The sequence below is a fragment of the Lonchura striata genome, chromosome 5 (assembly GCF_050655825.1).
Source record: "Lonchura striata isolate lonStrDom1 chromosome 5, ASM5065582v1, whole genome shotgun sequence".
In the NCBI taxonomy this organism is placed as follows: domain Eukaryota; kingdom Metazoa; phylum Chordata; class Aves; order Passeriformes; family Estrildidae; genus Lonchura; species Lonchura striata.
This window is the reverse complement of record NC_140707.1, coordinates 59944008-59952963: the sequence shown is the minus strand read 5'-3', so window position 1 is coordinate 59952963 and position 8956 is coordinate 59944008.

Below are 8956 nucleotides of genomic sequence, written 5' to 3'. Positions count from 1 at the left end.
ATTGTTATTATAATAAATAAAATAGTATTTTTTAAATCCCCTTTTCATACCATTATGGCTTTTCTTATTATACTAACTGAGTAATTTGCAGTTTTGGCAGAGAAGAGGAAGTGAGAATTCAAAGCACTGCAATACTTCCAAAGAAATTCCATGCTGTTTTGGTTCACATTGCAAACCCCATGTACCAGAGTTAATCTTACTCTTGAAACACTGAAGGAAAAGCTGCCATAGACATCCATAACAGTGGTCTTTGAAATGTTGTCAGACTTCTTGGCTTTCTTAGATTTGTTCACAAAGTCTGCTCCAATATTTTTGGTCGTGCTCCAAAGCAACCTGAGCCTCCTCATCTGCCAGCCTGGACCAGCCAAGCTCCCTGCATGGCCACTTGCCCTTCAAAGCTGTTGATCATGACTGCAGCCAGCTCCTGGCAAGACAGGGACATTTCCTCAGCATCCAGGAGCAGATGTCCTCCCATATGGGTGGAGTTCTGCATCATCTCTGTCCGAGAACTTCTTTGGTAAAGGATTTCTAGCTGTACTCTTCAAAACAGAATACATTTGTTATCTTGCACTATTGTCTTGGTGTATGGCCCGGGGCAGCCACAGTGACTCCCTGTGATGTGTCTGCTCAGCTGGTATAAGGCAGCCACCTTCTGGAGGTGAGTGGAGACTGGGAAAGCTGTGCCTGCAGGCCATGGTCTGGTCTCTAATCAAGGATGGGGCAAATGGAAGAGAGAGATGGTGAGTTGGGAGGGCCAGGCAGGAAGGGATGTAGGTCAGTGGTGATTTTGGCACCTGTTGAACACAGCCTGTGTCACCTGGTGACCTGTGTCCTCCCTTGTGGCACAGAGGGGGGCAGTTGCTCTCTCCACTTTGTCCTACCCTGCTGCAGCTGTCAAATTCCTTCCTGCTTGATAGAGTCAGAGGTGCTAGAGCATTAGAAAAAAGGGTACTTGTAACACCCCGAAGCTCTTTGTATGTGCAGGTTTAGTGGTTGCTATTTGTCCACACACAGCAGGAAGGAATTTGACTTGCCAAGGTGTTAAACTTATGAACATGCTCTTGAGAGGAGATGATTTTGATTTACACTGCCAAAGCATATAAGGTAGGGGAGTCTTGTGTGTCCACACATCATGAGTTATAAAGAGGCAGTTCTGTTCATTCATTCATTGTCTTTAATTAATGCAAACTAGAACACAGTAGTGAAAAAAATTCTCTTTGTGTCACCAGGGATCTGGGCCTGACTGGCTTCAAAACTTCAGAGCAAAAAGTGTGCATTATACTCTGGCACAAAAAAAGATGGAGCTTTCATTCTTTTTTCTTCCCTTTTTTAGCTACAGCCCCTCTTATGTTTGAGTTTTGTTGATCTGGGGTTTTTGGGTTTCAGGGAGCTTTTCTTTCCAGGACACTTTGCTTTTCATCTGTAAGACTTCAGTTTACTGCCCTCCATGATCACTCCCACTTGAGTCAAGAATAAGCACAAGATATAGAAGTCCAAGTGTCAATTTTTTATTCTCAGATGTTTCTCACAGAAAATCAATGCTTTGGTTATGAGCTCATACTTTGTGTGTTAAAGATGACTATCTTCATCTTTCTAAGATCTCTTTTATTACCCTTCAGCTGCAGAAGTGAGGTGAAGGTTGTGTGTACATGACAGCTTTCTTTTCCAACTCCAAGTGGTGCCTTAAACACCAAGACATCTGGAAAAGCTTCCAGCTTTCTTTAAATGGGTGTCAGTTACCATCCATCCAAGAGACTAGATCAGTGCTCAGTTCAGGGTTTACAGTCCATACAATGTTGTGTGGATGTGAAAATCAGGCTGGATGCTGGTCCAGAAACATCTCCTGAGCACACTGATTCACAAGAAAACCAGTCAAATAGCTACCATCATCCTCCACCTCAGAGATGTGCTCTCCATGCTGTTCCACACCATGCAAACTCATATTTAGTGCCCATTTGCAGTTCTGAGTTTTGCACTGATTATTTTAGAATCCTTTGCATGTATTTGTATATCCATTTACATGAGGAAGCAAGAGTGAAAATGGAAAGGAAACAAAGTCATTAGTGTTCTGATAATGTTCCATGGTGTTTGATTCTCATCAGACATGCTTTGCAATGGTTCTGGGGCAGTTCAGACAGGACAGAATAGTCTCTACTTCTGTTCTTCCATAGGAGATACGGCAGCTAAGGGCTTGGGAAGCAGGTCAGTGAGCTCTGCATGGTGTTAGAAACCATCAGTGTCCAGCTGTGTGTTCAGGGAAGCAAGAACTGCTTCCCTGAGTGCTTCTTTTTGAATAGAGAGTGCATGGCAAGGCAATAAATGTGTTTTTAAATACTGCATTGGAATGTTTGAGAGTAACCAAACAACACAGGTAATATTCATTAAAAATGTAGTACACAAAAGGACAAGGCAGCAAGAGTTCTTCCACTAATATCTAAGATACATGATTGATTCTCTGTGTCCTCACAGAGGTGTAAACCAGACTGGCCTTATTGCAGACAAAGGATCTGTGCTGTTGGAGAGTTCCTTCTGTAGCCTTCAAGTTTTCCATGCTCACACGTGGCACTGCCTTTAGTTAGAGATGAGTCTGTAAGGGATCATCCCTTGGAGAAGGCAGCTAAGGGGCAGCAGTACTTTGGAAGCAGTGTTTTTGCAACTTGACTATTGCCTGGGGAACCTGTGTTTCTGCCAAAAGAACTTTAAAAATGCCACGGCATTCTGCCCCAGGGTCTTTAGAGCTGAGCAAGGGTACAAACCCCATTCCAGTAAAGTGACTTAAGCAAGCTGCTTGCCATCACATTAGGTCTGTTCCAGTATTCTTAAATTGGCTGTGAATTATTTACAGCTGAGAGGAAAAAGGCAAACAAGAACAAAGCATTTGCATTGGTGAGAAACCAGACCATCCACAGGGATAATTTGGCCATTAGGTTCATTACATAAATGTACATTCACTGATACTGCTTTGCTGACTAATCATACAGGTCTTTAACTTTCTGCTCCTAAAAATCCCATGGGAATTGGTCACTCTTGTTAGTGAACTCATAGAGTCACACAACCCTTGGCAGAGTTTGATTTTTGAGTGGATATCTTGATCCTAAATTCTGCTGGGAGCCTCAGGACAGGAGTTTTTAATCCATGCAGAAGGTCAGGAGCCCGCTCAGTGTGGTGTGTTCAGAGCCCACAGCAAGGGCTCTTCCTGCTAGCTCTTGGGTTAGGTGTGGCACAGGTTTGTGTCTTCTCCTTCAGCTAAGACAGACTGGAAACCTAAACTAGGTGATCTCAGGAGGTCCCCTCCAACATAAATGATTCTGTGACTTCATAATGTGAACTTTAGTCCTAGGTACACATTTCTTGGTAGCAATTTCTCTGTGGTTACAGAGTATTTATACAGCAGGATGCTGAAATCTCAGGAGATTACTAACATGACATCTGGCAGTGTTCTTTCTTCATCTTTAAACTGTGAACAGGGAGAGAATACTTTAAAATATTTAAATGAAGCAATTTTAAGGATTTGCTTAATACAAAATATGCACTTAGCAAAACTAATGCAAAACAATTTAGGCTACCATGAAATTCTGCATAAGTATCCTTAGGAGCTTCTTCGGGCTTCTTTAACTGTTTGGCAACAGCATTTCTGACTGTGTTTCTGCAGGAAGGGCATTAACTGTTAGCATGTGAGCTAAGGATATATCCTTAGGAGTTTTCTATTCCCCAGCTCCTCTCTCATGCATGCTCATGCACACAGTCTTTCTGCTTCTCTCTGTCCCGTATTTGAGAACTCAGATGTACATCTCCTGTAAGAGACAAGGTTTCCACTGTGCTACTCTGATGTGGTCCCTGAAGCAGCTCAAACGTGACTGATGAATGACAAATATTCCTCTTTTCTAAGGAGTCGACAATATTGTCACTTCACCCCTGGGAAGGCAGTAATAGCCTCATGTACTTGGCATCCACTAAAGTCCTCTTGCACCAGTTATTTGAATTTCTGGGCCATGTGGCACAAGAATTCACTGGCACAGAGCAGTATCATTGACAGCTGCATTGGTGGAAAGAAATGGGCATCCTGAGGATATCCTAAAATTCACAGGTCTTAGGAGGTTGTTTACAGACAGTATGTGATAGGTATGTCTCTGTCATGCCTTTGAAAAGAGATGGGGTTGTTCAGTGAGTACCTGTTCAATGAGCACACCTTGCTTTGAATCACAAGCTTCTGCTTTCAGTTTTAATTTTTGTGTTGTAACAGAGCTCCACTCTCCATTTGTGGGCCTAAGTAATAATAGCAGAAGTTTCTCAGGTAGCAGAGAGAGAGAGAGAGAGAGAGAGAGTGAGGAAAGGGGAATACACGTGTTCTTCAGAGGAATGGAGTGCAGGTGTTTACTGCCAGGCTACTGCCTGACTGCTGGGTCAAGTCCTTCAGAACAATCACATCAGCACAAAACAGATTGTAATTAGAAAGGGATTTTCAACAGCTGACAAGAGGAGAATTAGGAGTTTTCATCTAATCTTAAAGAAAAATATGTATGTTGTACTTCCCCAACATGCCTATACCCATCCCCAGCCACTGCCTCTGCACTTTTAACTCACTTTCAGGAAAGCTTCTTTACCTTGTCCTTCAATCCTCCTTTGAGGCAAATAAGAGATGGGTGAGCAAGCAGGCCAGAGGACCCCTAAGACAAGGACTATCCAACAAAGCAGGTGACATTGGGAGCTGCCTGATGCTCCAATGTTTTCCTCTAATACAAGGTGAGCAAAGCAATTTAAGGGTTGGAATGGATCAGAGAGATCCAGCTTCATCTGACTGCTCCTGAATCACATTTCTGGTCCCTCTACTTTGCTGTTTAAGTGCAATTCCCCTTCATTTTTCTTTCAGGTGTATTAACTTTAATGGTATATTCTATACATAATCTGTTGGTGATTTCACTGCTGAAATAGGCAGTGAACCATAGGTCAAGGTTCCATCAGTGTGGACATAGCTGGGGACCTGGCTTGCCCTGTGGCATTGTCATGTCTCATACTGGTAGCATCTAATCTCAGCTGTCAGAGTTGCTTCAGTGACAGCCTTTGTGCTCTGTGATAGATGTGAAGGTGTGCAGAAGAATTGGGATTGAACAAGGAGGCCATGTCAGCATTGCTGCACTCTTTAATTTGGTCACACAGGCTATGCTGGGCAGTGCTGGTGTTTGGGAGCACTGGGCAGGAGTGAGAGGCACAACACAGCTCACAGACAATTCCAGTAAGAGCTTTTCCACAGTGCTTTCTGGCTTGTCAGTTCACATAGGGCAAAAAATTTATATGGATCACAGCTCCTTGCAGAGTTCTGCAGCAGTGGTCTGGGCTGCAGCACAAGAGACCTGCTGTGATAGCTTTTGAAATTCTGTCTATGTGTTATAAATTGCAGTTGTAAATTTTTATAAGTTACAATGGCAATTTTAAAAGGCTTAGAGAAATTAGGCATTCATGAAGCTCTAAATTGCTTTACCCATCATATTCACTGGCAGAATTTTTTTTTGTTTTGCTTAGAGAAGGCCATCCTATGGGGTGGTCTGAATTCTAGATGAGATTACAATGAAAATATTGCATTCAAATGTGGATGAAGCACTGTAAATATCATTAGTATTTCAGAGACACACCTGGCAGGCAGCACAGTAAGCAGCAAGCAGAATGTACAATAGGGCCTTTCCTTGAGACTGAAGAGATGCATTTCACCACAAGCCCCTAATACCTGCCAATATTTCAATAGCTCAGGCTAGCAGCTGCTGGTAAAACTGTGCTGAAGGTCCTTCAGGACACAGCACAGCACTGTGTGCAGCTTGCCACTGTTTGTGCTGGTCTGTTGGGAAGGTCTCCTCCAGCTTGGTAAGTGCTCCTGCAAAAAACAGACTTAGACTCTGAATTAATTTCCATGTATGTAGAGTGAGTGGAGACACAGAAATTGCTTCAAAGAGGTTGGGTGGAATAAACCTGAGTAGGTTTCAGCAGGAATGTCCAGCTGAACCACAGAGGCAGAGCAGTTTTAAGGGCTACTACTAATCCAGCAAAGCAAAGGAGCCACCTTTTCTTCTTTTCCATACTCACATAATCCTCCCCCCACTTCCCCAACTATTCTGTCATGTGCCAATCTGCACAAAGTGACTTGACTATTCCTGTGGAAGGGGGTCCTGTCAAAACAGGCTCTGCTTAGTGGGTCTGAAAGTATCCTGGCTGATGGAAGAGAAAGGAAGGTAAGTGATTTGGATGACTGTTCACACTGAAAATAAGCATGTGAAACTGCAAGCAGCAAGATTAAAGACTTAATCATTGTTCAGTATGCTGAAATATATACCATCTACTGCATAATTCCAAACAATGAGCATTTGAAAGGCATAGATATTTGGTAAGGAAAAATAGTGGCTGTATTTAAAAAAAAAAAAAAGCTTGTCTAGAATCAGTTCACCAATTCTAATCAAACCCATCTATCTTCATATAATTCAGTGTCAGACAGTAATTACAGTCAGTTATGTTAGCAGACACTAAAAACAAATTTGCTGAAAGGGAAATTTAGAGTATTTATTGTTGTGCATATGTGGAAGGAGGAAGAACTGATACCCTAGAATATTGCAAATGGTAAATTGACGGGTTTTAGACCTCATGAATTAGAAAATATTTGCCTTACAGAGCACTGTAGCTTCTCCCCATTTTCCTGTAGAAGTAGAAATGTATTATTAAACACTAAAAAGTATTTTAGTCCTAGTTCCATATGTATATAAAAATACATAAACTCTTCATAGCAAAATAATGCAAATAACACTGACAAGACAAATGGCAGAAAGCAACCAAATGCAACAGCCTCCACTGTCTGCCCTACCTTCATTTACCTTCTCATGCTGTGAGCCCATCTCTGTTCACACGCATGACTAAATAATTACTGCCTCGCAGTCTATTTCCTCCTATCACTCTCAGGGCCTAGACTGACAAGAGGAGGCAAGTCCTCTGGTTTTCTGGCTCTTGCTCTTTATTCTTTAGCTTCTTTCAGCATGTAAACACAGTTGTAAATCCACTATCAAATGCAGTAGCCCATTTGCTTTCCCTCAACGCCCCTGCTCTCACAGTCAAGTTATGAGACATTTAACTTTCCTTTCCATGACACACACATTTTTTTCCAAACATTGAACAGTCTTGCTGTGCCTTGCAATGGGTTTAGGACTAATATTCAGTACTCTAATTTGGGCTAATAGCATCAGAGCTGTTCAGTCTTTCTCCTCGTACCTCAGGAGAACGTTCAAGAACTATTTGTGTCTCGGTTCAGAGAACTGAGTGTGTCTTGCTGCCTTGTTTACTCCTGAAAGGTGTACAGAAAGCATAATTTCATATGGCAACAGCCTTGGACAAACAAAGGGATTTCCCTATTAGCATGTGTAAAAAATAAATATTTTGGACATCTAGGAAGATACTGCTGGTGATTCCTAAAAGGAAGATGGTTTGACTAGTCCATCACGTTTGTCTTGTGCTGTTGGCTCCTGTCTCCCAGTTCTCTGCCCTCAGAGCAGCCCCTTACTACAAGTGGCTCCTGGAGAGAGGCTGTGGGGCCCTGCTGCAGGACACAGCTGCCATTATCCACTGATTTCACCGGTGCCTGGTGACTCCAGACAAGCTCCAACAACACCAGTGGACATGATATTGCCCAGTGCATCAGAAAACAACATACTGAACTGAAAAGGAAGGGTTTCACTAAAATCAGGACACAGGATAACTCCACTCATGAGTTTGAGTCTGAGTAGTTAGAATTTGACAAAAAAGCAGTGAAAGAATCCAGTGCCTGAAGGGTATTGTGTCTTACATCAGTATTCCAAAAGTCTGGAACAGTATCCCAAAATAACTCTTCCAGACCCTTCACACCTCATCTGAATAAACAGGATGAGTTGTGTAGAATGCCTGGAAGTGAAGCAGAGCAGGGGCAGGGAGAACAATGCATGTCTAACATCACACATCTAATTTTATTCTGCTGAAGCTGTGCCCTTGCTTTACAGGTTTTCTCCATGGACTACTACATTTAATGTGATCCATCAGTTGTGTTTTGTGCAGTTTCTCAGGGACATCAAATGCTGTTTAGAGGACTTCTTATGCTTTGGACAACATGGGGTATACTTGTAGGATATTTGATTTTTTGGCAGAGCATGAAAGATGGAATATTAATCATTCTAATTTATGTCCTGCTGTTTCAAGTAAATGGTTATTCTCACAGTAAAACATATGAATACTTCTTCTATAGATAATGTTTTTCTAACAAATACAAACCTATACCTTTACCTAGAACATAGGTAGGAAAAAAACAGTGGTGCAGCCACTTCTGAGGATGCAACACGCCAGCAAGACAGGTATTGTGGGAAAGTTTTGGACAAATGTTCTACATTTAAAGTAAGTGCAATATACTCACAGGCAGTAGGTGGAATACCTTTTATTGGCTTGATGAAGCACTTGGTAATCTCTGTTGTTACAGCATCTGATGTCTGACAATGCCCTCAGGCACATGGTGTGATTCTTGAGGTGTCCTGCACAAGTCAAAGCTGGGCTCTGTGGTCCTGATGGGTCCCTTCCAACCCAGCACATTCTGTGATAAAGACGTGTGAAATTTGGAAGCCTCATTATATTGGTGGTTACCTGACACTGCTTAGGACAGGCTGCAAAGCTGCAATTAGAGCCCCATCTGCCCCTACCCATCTGCAGACCAAAAAACAAAAAGCTATAGAGGGGGGAGAGCTGAAACTGTCTCTCAGAAATCCCCCTTGTGCCTCAGTCATGGAACACTTTTGACCACAATCTTGCTGCTGAAAGCCAACCCTCAAGGGTCCCTGAGAAGTGCTAATACAGCTGCTGCAGAAAGCCAAAGGGCTGAGTAGGTACAGCTGGCACCAGAGCTGGTGCACTGTGGTTTTTGGGACGTTTTTCCTTACTTAGATACTGGATGTATAATTGGTAG